General features: G+C 52.3%; 5 non-coding genes across 5 annotated transcripts; all 5 read left to right on the forward strand.

Moving 5' to 3' along the window:
* The first annotated feature begins 2,645 nt into the window (after positions 1 to 2,645).
* Positions 2,646 to 2,718, forward strand: trnai-aau (transfer RNA isoleucine (anticodon AAU)). The gene has a single exon. It is a non-coding gene; the product is annotated as a tRNA-Ile (tRNA).
* A 3,686-nt stretch (positions 2,719 to 6,404) lies between these two features.
* On the forward strand, positions 6,405 to 6,477 carry trnat-agu (transfer RNA threonine (anticodon AGU)). Its single transcript has one exon. It is a non-coding gene; the product is annotated as a tRNA-Thr (tRNA).
* A 2,131-nt stretch (positions 6,478 to 8,608) lies between these two features.
* On the forward strand, positions 8,609 to 8,681 carry trnat-ugu (transfer RNA threonine (anticodon UGU)). Its single transcript has one exon. It is a non-coding gene; the product is annotated as a tRNA-Thr (tRNA).
* A 942-nt stretch (positions 8,682 to 9,623) lies between these two features.
* Positions 9,624 to 9,696, forward strand: trnat-agu (transfer RNA threonine (anticodon AGU)). The gene has a single exon. It is a non-coding gene; the product is annotated as a tRNA-Thr (tRNA).
* A 9,588-nt stretch (positions 9,697 to 19,284) lies between these two features.
* Positions 19,285 to 19,357, forward strand: trnat-agu (transfer RNA threonine (anticodon AGU)). Its single transcript has one exon. It is a non-coding gene; the product is annotated as a tRNA-Thr (tRNA).
* The last annotated feature ends 1,978 nt before the right edge of the window (positions 19,358 to 21,335 follow it).

Consider the following 21,335-nt stretch of genomic DNA (forward strand, 5'->3'; position numbering starts at 1 on the left):
CCCCTCACTCTCCCCTTCCCTCTCTCTCACTCCTTCCTCTCACTCTCCCCATCCCTCTCTCTCACTCCTTCCCCTCACTCTCCCCTTCCCTCTCTCTCACTCCTTCCTCTCATTCTCTCCTTCCCTCTCTCTCACTCCTTCACCTCACTCTCCCCTTCCCTCTCTCTCACTCCTTCCCCTCACTCTCCCCTTCCCTCTCTCTCACTCCTTCCCCTCACTCTCCCCTTCCCTCTCTCTTCCTCTAATAGACCCCCACCTAGTGGACTATCGATGTAATAACAACTACTGACACGCTCCTCTCTCCATCTCTCTCTCTCTCTCTCTCGCCTTCCCCCCTCACTCACTCCTTCCCTCTCCCTGTTCCTTTGCCCCACTTTCTCCCCTTCCCACTCTCCGCTCCTCTCTCTCTACTCACTCCTCAATCTCTCCCCTCCCTCTCTCTCTCTCTCTCTCCTTTCCCTTCTGACTTTCCCCTTCCCCCTCTCTAACCCCTTCCAGCTCGAGAGACAGTGAGCGACAGAAAGAAAGTGATAGAGAGACAGAGAGAGAGACTGAAAAAGAGAGAGAAACAGAGAGAGAGTGAGTGAGAGAGAGAGAGAGAGAGACAGAGAGACAAAGTGATAGAGAGACAGAGAGAGAGTGAGAAAGAAAGACAGAGAGAGAGAGACTGAGAAAGATACACAGAGACACAGAGAGATTGAGAGAGACAGAGAGATTGAGGCAGAGTGTGACTGAGTTGCCTTGGGATGTTTTACTACGTGAAAGACCCGATATATCGATGTTGAGAGGCGAATATTGAAGAGACGGAGGCAGGAGTCTGGGGGATGAGACACAATCTGAGCGTTTCACTGACCCCTCCTCATTCTTCAAACACACAGCACTAACTGGGGAATGACCCACAGCCCACAACAGGTGGTTGCATAGCTCAGGGGTTAGAGCACTGGTCTAGTAAACCAGGGACTCTGGATTCAAATCTCACTGGGCTCTACTCACTATTAATTCAGTATTTAAATACAGTGTCAACTAACAAGGGCTTTAATTATAAATATTAAACATCTCTGAGACTGACCCTGGAACAACAGGCTCCCCTCACAACATTCTCTCTCTCTCTGCTTGACATGTTTTACATCTTTTTTCCGCTTTCTCGCTTTTCCCGTCTCTCACATTCCCATCTCTCACCCTCTTCCATCTCCCACTCTCCCCTGCCCTCTCTTCCCTCCCCTCCCTCCTCTCTCTCTCTTTTCCCTTTTTTTTCAGATTCTCCCATTCCCCCTCTCTCTGTCCCCTCCCTCTCTTTCTCTCTCTCCCCTCCCTCTCTCCTCTTCCCTTCTCTCTCTCCCCTTCCTCTCTCACCTTCCATCTCTTTCTCTCCCCTTCCGCTCTCTCCTATTCCCCGCTCTCATCCTTTCCTCTCTCTCTATCTCTCTCCTTCCCCCTCTCTCTGTCCCCTCCCTCTCTTTCCCCTCCGCCTCTCTCTCTCCCCTTCCACTCTCTCTTCCTCCCTGTCTCCCATTTCCAACTCTCTCTCACTCCTTCCTACCTCTCTCCCTTTCCCACTATCTCGCTTTCCCCGTCTCTCACTGTGATATATTCACAGAACACAGCACACACAGCTCCTCTCTCGGAAGCCTCCGGAAATCTGCCTGGTTCAGTTTAATTATTAACTCTGCAGTTGCAGTACACAATATGTCCACATCCACAGTGTGGATCTACAAACATTACAAGCTTACAGACATTACACTCACTCATTCTCCTCTCTAACCCTCTCCCCTCACTGTCTCTCCTTCCCCCTCTCTCCGCTTTTCACTCTCCGCTTCCCTCTCCTTCCTCCCTCTCTTTCGTCCCCTCCCTCCCCTCTCTCCTCTCTCTCTCTCTCTTTTCCATTTCTTTTCAGGTTTCCCCCTTCTCCCACTCTCTCCCCTTCCCCTCCCGCTCTTTCACATTCCCAACTTTCTCTTTTCCCTTCCCCTCTCTTTCCCTCTCCTTCCCCACTCTTTCTCTCCCCTTCCCCTCTCTCTCTCACTCCTTCCCCATCACTCCTCTCAACATCTCTTTCACCTTCCCCCCACTCTCTCTCCCCTTCCCTCTCTTTCCCCTCCCCTCTCTCGCTCTCGCCTTCCCTCTCTCTCTCTCCCATTCCCCTCTCGCTCACTCCTTCCCCTCTCCCTTTTCATTTTCTCCCCTCCTCTCTCTCTCCTCTCCCTCACCTTCTCTCTCCCCTCCACAGTCTCCACTCCCCTCCATCCTCCCTTTTATTCCCTCGCTCTCGCTCTCCCCTTTCCCATCAGACTCTCCCCCTCCCAATCTCTCCCATCCCCCCTCTCACTCCCCTTCTCCCTCTCTCTCCCCTTTCCCCGCTCTACCCTCTCCCCTCGAGGGACAGAGTGAGAAGGTGAGAGACAGAAAGAAAGAGACAGAGACAGTGAGACAGAGAGAGACTGAGAGATTGGGACAGAGTGTGACTGAGTTGCCTTGGGATGTTTTACTACGTGAAAGACCCGATATATCGATGTTGAGAGGCGAATATTGAAGAGACGGAGGCAGGAGTCTGGGGGATGAGACACAATCTGAGCGTTTCACTGACCCCTCCTCATTCTTCAAACACACAGCACTAACTGGGGAATGACCCACAGCCCAGGGCAGGTGGTTCCATAGCTCTGGGGTTAGAGCACTGGTCTAATAAACCAGGGGTCGTGGGTTCAAATCTCACTGGGGCCTACTCAAAATTAGCTCAGTATTTAAATTCACTGTCAATTAACAAGGGCTTTAATTATAAATATCAAACAGCTCCAAGACTGTCCCTGCAACAACAGGGTCCCCCCTCTCTCCTCCTTCTTGTGTCTCTGACTCTCCCTTCCTCATCACGACCCGTTCTACACCTTTTTATCGCTTTCCCGTCTCTCACTCATTCCCTTCTCCCCCTTTCCCCCTCCCTCGCCTCACCCTCTCTCTCCGCTATCCACTCTCTCACCCCCTCTCTCCGCTTACTCTGTCTCTTTCGCCAACCCAGTCTCTCCACCCTCTCTCCCCTTCCCCTCACCTTTTCACTCTCCACCTCCCACCCTCCCCTCCTTCCTCTCTCGCTCTCTTTTCCCTTTCTTTTCAGAGTCTCCCGTTCTCCCTCTCTATCCCCTTCCTTTCTCTCTCCCTTGCCTCCTCCCTCTCTTGCCTTCCCATCTCTCTCCCCTTCCCCCCTCTCCCCTTCCCCTTTCTTCCCTTCCATCACTTACTCTCCCCTTCCGCTCTCATCCATTATCCTCTCTCACTCACTCCATCGCCACCCTTCCCTCTCCCTCTATTTCCCCTTCCCCCTCTCTCTCACTCCTTCCACTCTCTCTTTTCCCTTCCCCTCTCTTTCCTGCTCCTTACCCTGCGTTTCCCAAAACAAGTGGTTCCATAGCTCAGGGGTTCGAACACTGGTCTAGTAAATCAGGGTCGTGGGTTCAAATCTCACTGGGGCATACTCAAAATTAGGTCAGTATTTAAATTCACCGTCAATTAACAAGGGCTTTAATTATAAATATTAAACTGCTCTGATACCGACCCTGGAACAACAGGTTGTCGTCTCAATTACACTTTCTCTCCATCCAAATCTCTCTCTGCCGACCCCCATTCTGCATCTTTTACCCCCTTTCCCGCGATCTCTCTTTGCCCGTCTCCCCCCTCCCTTGCCACACCCACTCTCTATCCTTTCCTGTCTCTCTCTCTCCCCCTTCCGCTCCCCACCTCTCATTCCCCTTCCCCCTGTCTCTCAATTCTTCCCACATTCTACCCAATATAAACCAGAGATGATCCAAAACTTGGCTGATCCCGTGTCCTAACTCGCACCCAGTCCCGCTCACCCATCACCCACTGTGTTCACTGCCCCGTGTCCTAACTCACACCCAGTCCCGCTCACCCATCACCCCCTGTGTTCACTGCCCCGTGTCCTAACTCGCACCAAGTCCCACTCACCCATCACCCCCTGTGCTCACTGCCCCCGTGTCCTAACTCGCACCGAGTCCCACTCACCCATCACCCCCTGTGCTCACTGCCCCCGTGTCCTAACTCACACCCAGTCCTGCTCACCCATCACCCCCTGTGCTCTCTGCCCTACATTGGCTCCCGGTTAAGCAACACCTCGATTTCAAAATTCTCATCCTTGTTTACAAATCCCTCCATGACGCTCGCACCTCCCTATCTCTGTAACCTCCTCCAGCCCCTACACCCCTCCCTATCTCTGTAACCTCCTCCAGCCCCTACACCCCTCCCTATCTCTGTAACCTCCTCCAGCCCCTACTCCCCTCCCTATCTCTGTATCCTCCTCCAGCCCCTACACCCTCCCTATCTCTATAACCTCCTCCAGTTCCTACACCCCTCCCTATCTCTGTAACCTCCTCCAGCCCCTACACCCTCCCTATCTCTGTAATCTCCAGCCCCTACACCCCTCCCTATCTCTGTAACCTCCTCCAGCCCCTACACCCCTCCCTATCTCTGTAATCTCCAGCCCCACAACCCCCCGAGATGTCTGCACTCCTCTATATCTGCTCTCATGACCATCCCTGATTATAATCGCTCCACCATCAGTGGCCGTGCCTTCTGTTGCCTGGGCCCCAAGCTCTGGAACTCCCTCCCGAAACCTCTCCGCCTCTCTACCTCTCTTTCCTCCTTCAAGACTCTCCTTAAAACCGACCTCTTCACCTGCGCTAATTTCTACTTTTGTGGCTCGGTGTCAAATTTTTATCCCATAATCCTCCTGTGGAGCACCTTGGGACGTTTCACTACGTTAAAGGCGCTATATAAATATACATTATTGTTGGTGTTCCCTCTGTCTCTCCTCTTCCCCGTCTCTCTCTCACTCCTTCCCCTCACTCTCCCCTTCCCTCTCTCTCACTCCATCCCCTTCCCTCTCTCTCACTCCTTCCCCTCACTCTCCCCTTCCCTCTCTCTCACTCCTTCCCCTCACTCTCCCCTTCCCTCTCTCTCACTCCTTCCCATCACTCTCCCCTTCCCTCTCTCTCACTCCTTCACCTCTCTCTCCCCTTCCCTCTCTCTTCCTCTAATAGAGCCCCACCTAGTGGACTATCGATGTAATAACAACTACTGACACGCTCCTCTCTCTCTCCATCTCTCTCTCTCTCTCTCTCGCCTTCCCCCCTCACTCTCTCCTTCCCTCTCCCTGTTCCTTTCCCCCGCTTTCTCCCCTTCCCACTCTCCGCTCCTCTCTCTCCACTCACTCCTCAATCTCTCCCCTCCCTCCCTCTCTCTCCTTTCCCTTCTGACTTTCCCCTTCCCCCCTCTAACCCCTTCCAGCTCGAGAGACAGTGAGCGACAGAGAGAAAGTGATTGAGAGACAGAGAGAGAGACTGAGAAAGAGAGAGAAACAGAGCGAGAGTGAGTGAGTGAGAGAGAGAGAGACAGAGAGACAAAGTGATAGAGAGACAGAGAGAGAGTGAGAAAGAAAGACAGAGAGAGAGAGACTGAGAAAAATACACAGAGACAAAGAGAGATTGAGGCAGAGAGAGAGTGAGAAAGGAAGACAGAGAGAGAGAGAGAGACTGAGAAAGATACACAGAGACACAGAGAGACTGAGAGACAGAGAGATTGGGGCAGAGTGTGACTGAGTTGCCTTGGGATGTTTTACTACGTGAAAGACCCGATATATCGATGTTGAGAGGCGAACATTGAAGAGACGGAGGCAGGAGTCTGGGGGATGAGACACAATCTGAGCGTTTCACTGACCCCTCCTTATTCTTCAAACACACAGCACTAACTGGGGAATGACCCACAGCCCAGGGCAGGTGGCTCCATAGGTCAGGGGTTAGAGCACTGGTCTAGTAAACCAGGGGTCGTGGGTTCAAATCTCAATGGGGCCTACTCAAAATTAGCTCATTGTTTAAATTTACTGTCAATTAACAAGGGGTTTAATTATAAATATTCAACAGCTCTGAGACCAACCCTGGAACAACAGACTCCTGTCTCTCTCTTCCCCATCATGACCTGTTCTACATCTTTTTCCCACGATCTCGCTTTCCCAGCTCTCACTCATTCCCCTCTCCCCCCTCCATCGCCTCACCCTCTCTCTCAGCTATCCACTCTCTCATTGTGTCTCTTTCGCTGACCCAGTCTCTCCACCCTCTCTCCCTTTCCCCTCGCCTTTTCACTCTCCACTTCCCTCCCTCCCCTCCTTCCTCTCTCGCTCTCTTTTCCCTTTCTTTTCAGAATCTCCCGTTCTCCCTCTCTCTCCCCTTCCTTTCTCTCTCCCTTGCCTCCTCCCTCTCTTGCCTTCCCATCTCTCTCCCCTTCCCCCCTCTCCCCTTCCATCTCTTACTCTCCCCTTCCCCCTCTCTCTCACTCCTTCCATTCTCTCTTTTCCCTTCCCCTCCCTTTCCTGCTCCTTCCCCTTGTCTTTTCACAAAACAGGTGGCTCCATAGCTCAGGGGTTAGAGCACTGGTCTAGTAAACCTGGGGTCGTGGGTTCAAATCTCACTGGGACCTACTCAAAATTAGCTCAGTATTTAAGTTCACTGTCAATTAACAAGGACTTTAATTATAAAAATTGAACAGCTCAAAGACCGACCCTGAAACAACAGACTCCCTGTCTACACTTCCCCGTCTCTTACACTCTCTCCTCCCTTCCCATTGTAACCTTTTTTCCCCAGTCTCTCACTCATTCCTCTCTGTCACCCTCTCCCCTACCCACTCTTTGTGTCTCTTCTCCCTTTCTTTTCAGATTCTACGATAAAAACATAAGAACATAAGAAATAGGAGCAGGAGTAGGTCATACGGCCCATCGAGCCTGCTCCGCCATTTAATACCATCATGGACTCAGCTCCACTTCCCTGCCCGCCCCTTTATTCCCTTGTCGGTTAAGAAACTGTCTATCTCTGTCTTAAATGTATTCAATGTCCCAGCTTCCACAGCTCTCTGAGGCAGCGAATTCCACAGATTTACAACCCTCTGAGAGAAGAAATTCCTCCTCATCTCAGTTTTAAATGGGCGGCCCCTTATTCTAAGACCATGCCCCCTAGTTCTAGTCTCCCCCATCAGTGGAAACATCCTCTCTGCATCCACCTTGTCAAGCCCCCTCATAATCTTATACGTTTCGATAAGATCACCTCTCCTTCTTCTGAATTCCAATGAGTAGAGGCCCAACCTCCTCAACCTTTCCTCATAAGTCAACCCCCCTCATCCCCGGAATAAACCGAGTGAACCTTCTCTGAACTGCCTCCAAAGCAAGTATATCCTTTCGTAAATATGGAGACCAAAACTGCACGCAGTACTCCAGGTGTGGCCTCACCAATACCCTGTATAACTGTAGCAAGACTTCCCTGCTTTTATACTCCATCCCCTTTGCAATAAAGGCCAAGATACCATTGGCCTTCCTGATCACTTGCTGTACCTGCACACTAACCTTTTGTGTTTCATGCACAAGTACCCCCAGGTCCCGCTGTACTGCGGCACTTTGCGATCGTTCTCCATTTAAATAATAACTTGCCCTTTGATTTTTTTCTGCCCAAGTGCATGACCTCACACTTTCCAACATTATACTCCATCTGACAAATTTTTGCCCACTCACTTAGCCTGTCTATGTCCTTTTGCAGATTTTTTGTGTCCTCCTCACACATTGCTTTTCCTCCCATCTTTGTATCGTCAGCAAACTTGTCTACGTTACACTCAGTCCCTTCTTCCAAGTCGTTAATATAGATTGTAAATAGTTGGGGTCCCAGCACTGATCCCTGCGGCACACCACTAGTTACTGGTTGGTAACCAGAGAATGAACCTGTTGTGTTCCTAACACAGATGAGACTGCACACAGGGAGGTTAAAGTAACAGTGACCTCAGTCTTTATTAAGACACTCCAGAGTGAGGAACAGGCCTTAGGGCCCGGCTTATACACAGTGCTCCCAAGGGATGCTGGGATCCCTTGGGACTTCAGGGGATGTGCTCCCTGGTGGTGGAAGATGGGAGTGCATGCTTTACAGATACACAACAGAACCATCTATTCTTCTCTCTCCCCTTCCCTCTCTCAGTCCTTCCGCTCTCTCTCCCCCCCTTAACTCTATCTCTTCATCCCCACTCTTTCCCCCTCCCCCTCTCTCTCTCCCCTTCCCCTCCCACATTACCATTCCCCTCGCTCACTCCCCTTCCCCTCCCTCTCTCTCTCTCCCCTTTCCTCTCTCCTGTCATTCTCCCCCCACTCCTTCCCCTCTCTCTCCTCCCTCCTCTATCTTGCCTCTCTCTCCTCTCCCCCTCTCTCCCCCCTCTCTCCCCTTCCCCCTCTGCTTTTTCACTCTCCCTTTCACTCTCCCTCTCCCCTTCCACTCTCGTCCCTCCCCTCCCTCCACTCTCTCTCTTTACCATTCTTTTCCGATTCTCCCCTTCGCCCTCTCTGTCTCCCCTTCCTTTCTCTCTCCCCTGCCCCCTCCCTCTCTCGTCTTCCCATCTCTCTCCCCTTCCCGTCTCTCCCCTCCCCCTCTCCTTCTCTCCCATTCCTCTCTCTCTCACTCCGTCTTCCTCTCTCTCCCCTTCCTCTCTTTCCCCTTCCCCATCTCTCTCACTCCTTCCACGCTCTCTTTTCCCTTCCCCTCTCTTTCCTGTTCCTTCCCCTGTAACTCCTCAAACAGGAGGCTCCATAGCTCAGGGGTTAGAGCACTGGTCTTGTAAACCAGCGGTCATGAGTTCAAATCTCAATGGGGCCTCCTCAAAGTTAACTCAATATTTAAATTCAGCCTCAATTAACAAGGCTATTAAACAGCTTTGAGACTGACCCTGGAGCAACAATCTCCTTTTGTCTCCAGTGATATCGCTCTCCCTTCCCGTTCTGCATCTTTTTCCCGCTATTGAACTTTCCCCGTCCCTCACAGACTCCCCTCCCCCTCTCTCCCCCACCCTTTCACTCTCTCTCTCTCCGTCCCCTCTCTTTCCCCTCGCCACTCTTTCTCTCTCCCTTTCCCCTTCACTTCTCTTTCCCACTCCTCCACGATCACCTTCCCCTTCCCGCCTCTCTCTAACCCTTCCCTTTTCTCACTCTCCACTTCCCCTCTCTCCCCTTCTCTCTCACTTTTATTCACCGCGCACTCCTTCCCTCTCTCTCCTTCCTCCTCTATCTTCCCTCTCTCTCCCCTCCCCCTCATACCCCTACCCACTCTCTCCACCCTCTCTCCCCCTCCCGTTCTGCCTTTTCACTCTCCCTTTCCCTCTCTCCTCCCCTCTCTCTCCTCCCCTACCTCCTCTGTCTCTCCCTTTTCCCTTTCTTTTCAGATTCTCCCCTTCTCCCTCTCTTTCTCGTTCCTATTTCTCCTATCCCCATCTCTCTCCCCTTCCCCCTCTCTCACTCCTTCCACTCTCTCTCCACTTCCCCTCTCTCTCTCACTCCTCCTCCCCTCTCTTCCCCTCCCCTCCCTTTCTCACTCCTTCTACTCTCTCCCTCCCTTCCACACTCTCTCCCTCCCTTCCACACACTCTCTCCCCTTTCCCCCTCTCACTCCTTTCCCTCCCTCTCTTCCTCTTCCCCCTCCTTCCCCCTCTCTCTCACTCCTTCCTTCTCTGTCTCCCCTTCCCCCTCTCTCTCACTCCTTCCACCCTCTCTTTTCCCTTACCCTCTCTTTCCTGCTCCTTCCCCTGTCTTTCCCAGAGCAGGTGGCTCCATAGCTCAGGGGTTAGAGCACTGGTCTAGTAAACCAGGGGTCGTGAGTTCAAATCTCATTGGGGCCTCCTCAAGATCCACTTATTTATTAAATTCACCGTCAATTAACAAGGGCTTTAATTATAAATATTAACCAGCTCTGAGACCGACCCAGGAACAACAGGCTCCCCTCTCCTCTCCTTGTCTCCCTCACACTCTCTCTTCCCCTTCCAAATCTCTCTCTGCCCTCCCCATCACTGTTATGTTCAGAATAAATCCACGGGACCGTATCGTAAGCTGAAACTATTGTGACCTTGGTCTCTTTATTGAGACCCCAGAGTGGGGAAGCAGCATGGTGGATCACCTTATGTACCTGCTTGTCCCAGGGTGCACAAGTGACCCTTAGGCCTCCCACAGGTGTGCCCCCTAGTGGCAAGTCTGACATATTGGTGAGGTTTAGGTGCATACATAACATCACTCCCCCCCCCCGCCCCCTCCAAAGGCTCATGTACCAGTTATTTGCAAGTTGAGGCGATATGACGCCCTGTGTCCCCGGGTCGATCACCTGATTTGAATTCCTGGCCTGGGTGAGTTGGTCGGAACGTTGCTGCCCGGCCGAGTGCCTGGTGTGATGGGACAGACGTGGCCAGGTCCTTTCACAATGGTGGCCTGCTTATCGATAGTTTGCAGTCTGGTCTGGTCCAAACGCTTTCTGCGTTTGCTCAGTACATGGTTTCACAACCAAACACTCCATTTTCATCACACACACACACACACTCCATTCCCCTCTTTGTCTCACACAGTGCTCTCGGCCCCATCTGGGGGCCCTGAATATTGTCCACGTCACTTATTCTGATGTGGCGTGGAGGGGGGCCGTACGATCGTGGTGCATTCTCTGCTGATAGCAGGCGGAAGGCTCGGTCCTGAGCGACTCTGTCCGGTGACTGCGTAGCAACCCGGGACAGCCGGGGTCTGTAGGGAGTCTACCGCGACACGTGTGGTGCTCGGCTTGGTGATCTGGGCTGCCCGCTGCGGACTATTGTCGCTGGCCCTAAGGCCTGGAGAGCCCAGGATGGGCCGATACGGCCCTGAGACTTTCAGTGGTAGCGGGAGGCCGTGTGGTCCCCCGTGGATCCTGGGCCGTAGTACGGAGGTTCCCGCACCACCGACTGTGTGTAGCCTCCCTGCCTTTCTTTGTAACACGTTGCAGGGTTTGCCCCACAGGGGGGGGGGGCAATCTGATGGGATGAGCATTACGTCTTTGCGACGGATAAGCTGCAACACTCCCGTCTGGCGGTTCGCCGTGAGCAGGCGGTAATGTGGGACCCTGGCTGGTCCAGGGCCTAAACTGAGGGGGCCCTTACGGTGGACCCATCGCTTTCTCGCACTTCCGTAACAACGAGCAGGTCTGTGGGCTGCGCCGTTTCCACCCCGGGGGGTGGGCAAGGTTGGTCAACTGAGGGCATCAGCGCCATTCTCAGTGCCTGGCCCGTGGCGGATCATGTTACAGAGCACACACAGTGTTAGACATATTCCAAACAAAGCCTTGATAATGCTGCCTCTGCTCTCCCAAAACTGTGGGATGGGCAGCTTGTCTGACTCGGGCACATATTGGGACCCTCGTTGGTGCCTCTCTTTTGCCCCATGAACGCAGGCTACTGCCTTGGGTAACTTACAGGATACATGTACAACCGGTTGGGGCTCGCCCGCTACTTTGGTTTGGTGTACAACACTCCCGACCTCGTGTGGTAACACATCACTTGCTACAAGTACTTTGTCAGATACATATACGACCGGTTGGTGTTCACCCGCTACTTTGGCTTGTTTTAACGTACCCCCGACCCCATATGATAGTACATCATTGGCCGCGAAAGAACGCTCACATGGGTTCCACAGTTGCAAACAACTTATTGGAACGCAGTGGGTTCCTGGACTTCTCAGCGTCCCTCCGCTTTACCTTTGCACCAAATCTCACTGGGGCCTATTCAATTTTGGCTTCTGTTACTGAATTGACCGTCAATCGGCGACAGGCCGACACCATCAACAGGAACCACTCACTCCGCACTTTATAATCTGCCCACAGTACTTTCACTTCCCACCCCCAGTCTGTATCCCACCTTTTCCACATCCAGTCTCAGAGACACCGATATATCACCGACTCATAGAAACTTACAGCACGGAAGGTGACCATTTCAGTCACCTCAGGACTCATGTTACGAGTGGGAGCAAGTCTTCCTCGATTCCGAGGGACTGCCGATGATGATGATATGATCCCAGCCTGATCCCACTTTCCAGCTCTCGGTGCGTAGCCCTGTAGCTTACGGCACTTCAAGTGCACATCCAAGTACCTTTTAAATGTGGTGAGGGTTTCTGCCTCTACCACCCTTTCAGGCCGTGAGTTCCAGACCCCCACCACCCTCTGGGTGAAGGAATGGAGGTCTCCCCTCAGCCTCCTCTGTTCCAAAGAAAACAACCCCAGCCGATCCAATCTTCCCTCGTCGCTAAAATTCTCCAGTCCCGCCAACATCCTGGTAAATCTCCTCTGCACCCTCTCCAGTACAATCACATCCTTCCTGCGATATCCTGACATTTCCCAGTTCCTGCCTTCGCTGGTTTTAGGCTCAAGATGCGGCAATGGACACAAGATGATCCAGTTGGGATTTTCCACAAATAATGAATCCCACGGCCACATCGGTTTGACCCTCGGAGGGCACTCTGTAAATTCACCAAATTTATTAAATGCACACCTTACCCCCGCCCTGTGGTTACGCTCGAACTGTACACAACACTGGTTAGGCCACAGCTGGAGTACTGCGTGCAGTTCTGGTCACCACATTACAGGAAGGATGTGATTGCACTGGAGAGGGTGCAGAGGAGATTTACCAGGATGTTGCCGGGACTGGAAAACTTTAGCCATGAGGAAAGATTGGATAGGCTGGGGTTGTTTTCCTCGGAACAGAGGAGGCTGAGGGAAGATTTAATTGAGGTGTATAAAATTATGAGGGGCCTGGATAGAGTGGATAGGAAGGACCTATTTCCCCTTAGCAGAGAGGTCAATAACCAGGGGGCACAGATTTAAAGTAATTGTGGGGAGGTTTAGAGGGGATTTGAGGGGAAATGTCTTCACCCAGAGGATGGTGGGGGTCTGGAACTCACGGCCTGAAAGGGTGGTAGAGGCAGAAACCCTCACCACATTTAAAAAGTACTTGGATGTACACTTGAAGTGTCGTAACCTACAGGGCTACGGACCGAGAGCTGGAAAGTGGGATTAGGCTGGGTAGCTCTTGGTCGGCCGGTGTGGACACGATGGGCCGAATGGCCTCCTCCCGTGCTGTAAATGTTTATGATTCTCTGATTCTCTCTCTCACTCCTTCCCACATTCTACCCGTCGTAAACTAGAGGTGATCCAAAATTTGGCTGCCCCATGTCCTAACTTGCACCCAGTCCCACTCACCCATCACCCCCTGTGCTCACTGCCCCCATGACCTAACTCGCACCGAGTCCCACTCACCCATCACCCACTGTGCTCACTGCCCCGTGTCCTAACTCGCACCGAGTCCCACTCACCCATCACCCCCTGTGCTCACTGCCCCCGTGTCCTAACTCACACCCAGTCCCACTCACCCATCACCCCCTGTGCTCGCTGCCCCCGTGTCCTAACTCGCACCGAGTCCCGCTCACCCATCACCCCCTGTGCTCACTGCCCCGTGTCCTAACTCGCACCGAGTCCCACTCACCCATCACCCCCTGTGCTCGCTGCCCCCGTGTCCTAACTCAAACCGAGTCCCACTCACCCATCACCCACTGTGCTCACTGACCCTGTGTCCAAACTCACACCCAGTCCCACTCACCCATCACCCCCTGTGCTCGCTGACCTACATTGGCTCCCGGTTAAGCAACGCCTCGATTTCAAAATTCTCTTCCTTGTATACAAATCCCTCCATGGCCCCTACACCCCTCCCTATCTCTGTAACCTCCTCCAGCCCGACACCCCTCACTATCTCTGTAATTCCCTCCAGCCCCACAACCCCCCGAGATGTCTGCACTCCTCTAATTCTGCACTCTTGACCATCCCTGATTATAATCGCTCCACCATCGGTGGCCTTGCCTTCTGTTGTCTGGGCCCCAAGCTCTAGAACTCCCTCCCTAAACCTCTCCACCTCTCTACCTCTCTTTCCTCCTTCAAGATGCTCCTTAAAACCAACCTCTTCACCTGCGCTAATTTCTACTTTTGTGGTTCGGTGTCAAATTTTTATCCCATAATCCTCCTGTGGAGCACCTTGGGACGTTTCACTACGTTAAAGGCACTATATAAATACACATTATTGTTGTTGTTCCCTCTGTCTCTCCTCTTCCCCGTCTCTCTCTCACTCCTTCCCCTCACTCTCCTCCTCCCTCTCTCTCACTCCTTCCCCTCACTCTCCCCTTCCCTCTCTCTCACTCCTTCCCCTCACTCTCCCCTTCCCTCTCTCTCACTCCTTCCCCTCACTCTCCCCTTCCTTCTCTCTCACACCTTCCCTTCACTCTCCCCTTCCCTCTCTCTCACTCCTTCCCCTCACTCTCCCCTTCCCTCTCTCTCTCTCCTTCCCCTCACTCTCCCCTTCCCTCTCTCTCACTCCTTCCCCCACTCTCTGCTTCTCTCTCTCTCACTCCTTCCCCTCACTCTCCCCTTACCTCTCTCTCACTCCTTCCCCTCACTCTCCCTTTCCTTCTCTCTCACTCCTTTCCTTCACTCACCTCTTCCCTTTCTCTCACTCCTTCCTCTCACTCTCCCCTTCCCTCTCTCTCACTCCTTCCCCTCACTCTCCCCTTCCCTCTCTCTCACTCCTTCCTCTCACTCTCCCCTTCCCTCTCTCTCACTCCTTCCCCTCACTCTCCCCTTCCCTCTCTCTCACTCCTTCCCCTCACTCTCCCCTTCCCTCTCTCTCACTCCTTCCCCTCACTCTCCCCTCCCTCTCTCTCACTCCTTCCCCTCACTCTCCCCTTCCCTCTCTCTTCCTCTAATAGACCCCCACCTAGTGGACTATCGATGTAATAACAACTACCGACACGCTCCTCTCTCTTCATCTCTCTCTCTCTCTCTCTCGCCTTCCCCCTCACTCACTCCTTCCCTCTCCCTGTTCCTTTCCCTCACTTTCTCCCCTTCCCACTCTCCGCTCCTCTCTCTACTCACTCCTCAATCTCTCCCCTCCCTCTCTCTCTCTCTCTCTCTCCTTTCCCTTCTGACTTTCCTCTTCCCCCTCTCTAACCCCTTCCGGCTCGAGAGACAGTGAGCGACAGAGAGAAAGTGATAGAGAGACAGGGAGAGAGACTGAAAAAGAGAGAGAAACAGAGAGAGAGTGAGTGAGAGAGAGAGAGAGAGAGACAGAGAGACAAAGTGATTGAGAGACAGAGAGAGAGTGAGAAAGAAAGACAGAGAGAGAGAGACTGAGAAAAATACACAGAGACACAGAGAGATTGAGGCAGAGAGAGAGTGAGAAAGGAAGACAGAGAGAGAGAGAGAGAGACTGAGAAAGATACACAGAGACACAGAGAGACAGAGAGATTGAGGCAGAGTGTGACTGAGTTGCCTTGGGATGTTTTACTACGTGAAAGACCCGATATATCGATGTTGAGAGGTGAATATTGAAGAGACGGAGGCAGGAGTCTGGGGGATGAGACACAATCTGAGCGTTTCACTGACCCCTCCTCATTCTTCAAACACAAAGCACTAACTGGGGAATGACCCATAGCTCAGGGGTTAGAGCACTGGTCTAGTAAACCAGGGGTCATGGGTTCAAATCTCACTGGGGCCTACTCAAAATTAGTTCAGTATTTAAATTCACTGTCAATTAACAAGGGCTTTAATTATAAATATTCAACATCTCTGAGACTGACCCTGCAACAACAGGCTCCCCTCACAACATTCTCTCACTCTCTGCTTGACATATTTTACATCTTTTTTCCGCTTTCTCGCTTTTCCCGTCTCTCACATTCCCATCTCTCGCCCTCTTCCATCCCCCACTCTCCCCTGCTCTCTCTTCCCTCCCCTCCCTCCTCTCTCTCTCTTTTCCCTTTTTTTTCAGATTCTCCCATTCTCCCTCTCTCTCCCCTTCCTTTCTCTCTCTATCCCTCCCTCTCTCCTCTTCCCTTCTCTCTCTCCCCTTCCTCTCTCGCCTTCCATCTCCCCTTCCTCTCTCGCCTTCCATCTCTTTCTCTCCCCTTCCGCTCTCTCCTATTCCACTCTCTTATCCTTTCCTCTCTCTCTATCTCTCTCCTTCCCCCTCTCTCTGTCCCCTCCCTCTCTTTCCCCTCCCCCTCTCTCTCCCCCCTTCCACTCTCTCTTCCTCCCTGTCTCCCATTTCCAACTCTCTCTCACTCCTTCCTACCTCTCTCCCTTTCCCACTATCTCGCTTTCCCCGTCTCTCACTGTGATATATTCACAGAGCACAGCACACACAGCTCCTAACAAGGCAGGCAGCTCTCTCGGAAGCCTCCGGAAATCTGCCTGGTTCAGTTTAATTATTAACTCTGCAGTTGCAGTACACAATATGTCCACATTCACAGTGTGGAGCGACAAACATTACAAGCTTACAGACATTACACTCACTCATTCCCCTCTCTAACCCTCTCCCCTCACTGTCTCTCCGTCCCCCTCTCTCCGCTTTTCACTCTCCGCTTTCCTCTGCTTCCTCCCTCTCTTTCGTCCCCTCCCTCCCTTCCCTCTTCTCTCTCTCTTTCTTTTCCATTTCTTTTCAGGTTTCCCCCTGCTCCCACCCTCTCCCCTTCCCCTCCCGCTCTTTCACATTCCCAACTTTCTCTTTTCCCTTCCCCTCTCTTTCCCTCTCCTTCCCCACTCTTTCTCTCCGCTTCCCCTCTCTCTCTCTCACTCCTTCCCCATCACTCCTCTCAACAACTCTTTCACCTTCCCCCCACTCTCTCTCCCCTTCCCTCTCTTTCCGCTCCCCACTCTCTCTCACTCCTTCCTCTCACTCTCCCCTTCCCTCTCTCTCACTCCTTCCCCTCACTCTCCCCTTCCCTCTCTCTCACTCCTTCCTCTCACTCTCCCCATCCCTCTCTCTCACTCCTTCCCCTCACTCTCCCCTTCCCTCTCTCTCACTCCTTCCTCTCATTCTCTCCTTCCCTCTCTCTCACTCCTTCACCTCACTCTCCCCTTCCCTCTCTCTCACTCCTTCCCCTCACTCTCCCCTTCCCTCTCTCTCACTCCTTCACCTCACTCTCCCCTTCCCTCTCTCTCACTCCTTCCCCTCACTCTCCCCTTCCCTCTCTCTCACTGCTTCCCCTCACTCTCCCGTTCCCTCTCTCTTCCTCTAATAGACCCCCACCTAGTGGACTATCGATGTAATAACAACTACTGACACGCTCCTCTCTCCATCTCTCTCTCTCTCTCTCTCGCCTTCCCCCCTCACTCACTCCTTCCCTCTCCCTGTTCCTTTGCCCCACTTTCTCCCCTTCCCACTCTCCGCTCCTCTCTCTCTACTCACTCCTCAATCTCTCCCCTCCCTCTCTCTCTCTCTCTCTCCTTTCCCTTCTGACTTTCCCCTTCCCCCTCTCTAACCCCTTCCAGCTCGAGAGACAGTGAGCGACAGAAAGAAAGTGATAGAGAGACAGAGAGAGAGACTGAAAAAGAGAGAGAAACAGAGAGAGAGTGAGTGAGAGAGAGAGAGAGAGAGACAGAGAGACAAAGTGATAGAGAGACAGAGAGAGAGTGAGAAAGAAAGACAGAGAGAGAGAGACTGAGAAAGATACACAGAGACACAGAGAGATTGAGAGAGACTGAGAGATTGGGGCAGATTGTGACTGAGTTGCCTTGGGATGTTTTACTACGTGAAAGACCCGATATATCGATGTTGAGAAGTGAATATTGAAGAGACGGAGGCAGGAGTCTGGGGGATGAGACACAATCTGAGCGTTTCACTGACCCCTCCTCATTCTTCAAACACACAGCACTAACTGGGGAATGACCCACAGCCCACAACAGGTGGTTGCATAGCTCAGGGGTTAGAGCACTGGTGTAGTAAACCAGGGGTCGTGGGTTCAAATCTCTCTGAGGCCTACTCAAAATTAGTTCAGTATTTAAATTCACTGTGAATTAACAAGGGCTTTAATTATAATTATTCAACATCTCTGAGACTGACCCTGGAACAACAAGCTCCCCTCACAACATTCTCTCTCTCTCTGCTTGACATGTTTTACATCTTTTTTCCGCTTTCTCGCTTTTCCCGTCTCTCACATTCCCATCTCTCGCCCTCTTCCATCCCCCACTCTCCCCTGCCCTCTCTTCCCTCCCCTCCCTCCTCTCTCTCTCTTTTCCCTTTTTTTTCAGATTCTCCCATTCTCCCTCTCTCTCCTCTTCCCTTCTCTCTCTCCCCTTCCTCTCTCGCCTTCCATCTCTTTCTCTCCCCTTCCGCTCTCTCCTATTCCCCGCTCTCATCCTTTCCTCTCTCTCTATCTCTCTCCTTCCCCCTCTCTCTGTCCCCTCCCTCTCTTTCCCCTCCCCCTCTCTCTCTCCCCTTCCGCTCTCTCTTCCTCCCTGTCTCCCATTTCCAACTCTCTCTCACTCCTTCCTACCTCTCTCCCTTTCCCACTATCTCGCTTTCCCCGTCTCTCACTGTGATATATTCACAAAGCACAGCACACACAGCTCCTAACAAGGCAGGCAGCTCTCTCGGAAGCCTCCGGAAATCTGCCTGGTTCAGTTTAATTATTAACTCTGCAGTTGCAGTACACAATATGTCCACATCCACAGTGTGGATCTACAAACATTACAAGCTTACAGACATTACACTCACTCATTCCCCTCTCTAACCCTCTCCCCTCACTGTCTCTCCTTCCCCCTCTCTCCGCTTTTCACTCTCCGCTTCCCTCTCCTTCCTCCCTCTCTTTCGTCCCCTCCCTCCTCTCTCTCTCTTTTCCATTTCTTTTCAGGTTTCCCCCTGCTCCCACTCTCTCCCCTTCCCCTCCCGCTCTTTCACATTCCCAACTTTCTCTTTTCCCTTCCCCTCTCTTTCCCTCTCCTTCCCCACTCTTTCTCTCCCCTTCCCCTCTCTCTCTCTCACTCCTTCCCCATCACTCCTCTCAACATCTCTTTCACCTTCCCCCCACTCTCTCTCCCCTTCCCTCTCTTTCCCCTCCCCTCTCTCGCTCACTCCTTCCCTCTCTCTCTCCCATTCCCTTCTCGCTCACTCCTTCCCCTCTCCCTTTTTATTTTCTCCCCACCTCTCTCTCTCCTCTCACTCACCTTCTCTATCCCCTCCACAGTCTCCACTCCCCTCCATCCTCCCTTTCATTCCCTCGCACTCGCTCTCCCCTTTCCCATCAGACTCTCCCCCTCCCCATCTCTCCCATCCCCCCTCTCTCTCCCCTTCTCCCTCTCTCTCCCCTTCTCCCGCTCTACCCTCTCCCTTCGAGGGACATAGTGAGAAGGTGAGAGACAGAAAGAAAGAGACAGACACAGAGAGACAGAGAGACTGAGAGATTGAGGCAGAGTGTGACTGAGTTGCCTTGGGATGTTTTACTACGTGAAAGACCCGATATATCGATGTTGAGAAGTGAATATTGAAGAGACGGAGGCAGGAGTCTGGGGGATGAGACACAATCTGAGCGTTTCACTGACCCCTCCTCATTCTTCAAACACACAGCACTAACTGGGGAATGACCCACAGCCCAGGGCTGGTGGTTCCATAGCTCAGGGGTTAGAGCACTGGTCTAGTAAACCAGGGATCATGGGTTCAAATCTCACTGGGGCCTACTCAAAATTAGTTCAGTATTTAAATTCACTGTCAATTAACAAGGGCTTTAATTATAAATATTCAACATCTCTGAGACTGACCCTGCAACAACAGGCTCCCCTCACAACATTCTCTCACTCTCTGCTTGACATATTTTACATCTTTTTTCCGCTTTCTCGCTTTTCCCGTCTCTCACATTCCCATCTCTCGCCCTCTTCCATCCCCCACTCTCCCCTGCTCTCTCTTCCCTCCCCTCCCTCCTCTCTCTCTCTTTTCCCTTTTTTTTCAGATTCTCCCATTCTCCCTCTCTCTCCCCTTCCTTTCTCTCTCTATCCCTCCCTCTCTCCTCTTCCCTTCTCTCTCTCCCCTTCCGCTCTCTCCTATTCCACTCTCTTATCCTTTCCTCTCTCTCTATCTCTCTCCTTCCCCCTCTCTCTGTCCCCTCCCTCTCTTTCCCCTCCCCCTCTCTCTCCCCCCTTCCGCTCTCTCTTCCTCCCTGTCTCCCATTTCCAACTCTCTCTCACTCCTTCCTACCTCTCTCCCTTTCCCACTATCTCGCTTTCCCCGTCTCTCACTGTGATATATTCACAGAGCACAGCACACACAGCTCCTAACAAGGCAGGCAGCTCTCTCGGAAGCCTCCGGAAATCTGCCTGATTCTGTTTAATTATTAACTCTGCAGTTGCAGTACACAATATGTCCACATTCACAGTGTGGAGCTACAGACATTACAAGCTTACAGACATTACACTCACTCATTCCCCTCTCTAACCCTCTCCCCTCACTGTCTCTCCGTCCCCCTCTCTCCGCTTTTCACTCTCCGCTTTCCTCTGCTTCCTCCCTCTCTTTCGTCCCCTCCCTCCCTTCCCTCTTCTCTCTCTCTTTCTTTTCCATTTCTTTTCAGGTTTCCCCCTGCTCCCACCCTCTCCCCTTCCCCTCCCGCTCTTTCACATTCCCAACTTTCTCTTTTCCCTTCCCCTCTCTTTCCCTCTCCTTCCTCACTCTTTCTCTCCGCTTCCCCTCGCTCTCTCTCACTCCTTCCCCATCACTCCTCTCAACAACTCTTTCACCTTCCCCCCACTCTCTCTCCCCTTCCCTCTCTTTCCGCTCCCCTCTCTCTCTCACTCCTTCCTCTCACTCTCCCCTTCCCTCTCTCTCACTCCTTCCCCTCACTCTCCCCTTCCCTCTCTCTCACTCCTTCCTCTCATTCTCTCCTTCCCTCTCTCTCACTCCTTCACCTCACTCTCCCCTTCCCTCTCTCTCACTCCTTCCCCTCACTCTCTCCTTCCCTCTCTCTCACTGCTTCCCCTCACTCTCCCGTTCCCTCTCTCTTCCTCTAATAGACCCCCACCTAGTGGACTATCGATGTAATAACAACTACTGACACGCTCCTCTCTCCATCTCTCTCTCTCTCTCTCTCGCCTTCCCCCCTCACTCACTCCTTCCCTCTCCCTGTTCCTTTGCCCCACTTTCTCCCCTTCCCACTCTCCGCTCTTCTCTCTCTACTCACTCCTCAATCTCTCCCCTCCCTCTCTCTCTCTCTCTCTCCTTTCCCTTCTGACTTTCCCCTTCCCCCTCTCTAACCCCTTCCAGCTCGAGAGACAGTGAGCGACAGAAAGAAAGTGATAGAGAGACAGAGAGAGAGACTGAAAAAGAGAGAGAAACAGAGAGAGAGTGAGTGAGAGAGAGAGAGAGAGAGACAGAGAGACAAAGTGATAGAGAGACAGAGAGAGAGTGAGAAAGAAAGACAGAGAGAGAGAGACTGAGAAAGATACACAGAGACACAGAGAGATTGAGAGAGACTGAGAGATTGAGGCAGAGTGTGACTGAGTTGCCTTGGGATGTTTTACTACGTGAAAGACCCGATATATCGATGTTGAGAGGTGAATATTGAAGAGACGGAGGCAGGAGTCTGAGGGATGAGACACAATCTGAGCGTTTCACTGACCCCTCCTCATTCTTCAAACACACAGCACTAACTGGGGAATGACCCACAG

The sequence above is a fragment of the Pristiophorus japonicus genome, unplaced genomic scaffold, assembly GCF_044704955.1.
Source record: "Pristiophorus japonicus isolate sPriJap1 unplaced genomic scaffold, sPriJap1.hap1 HAP1_SCAFFOLD_750, whole genome shotgun sequence".
NCBI lineage: Eukaryota > Metazoa > Chordata > Chondrichthyes > Pristiophoridae > Pristiophorus > Pristiophorus japonicus.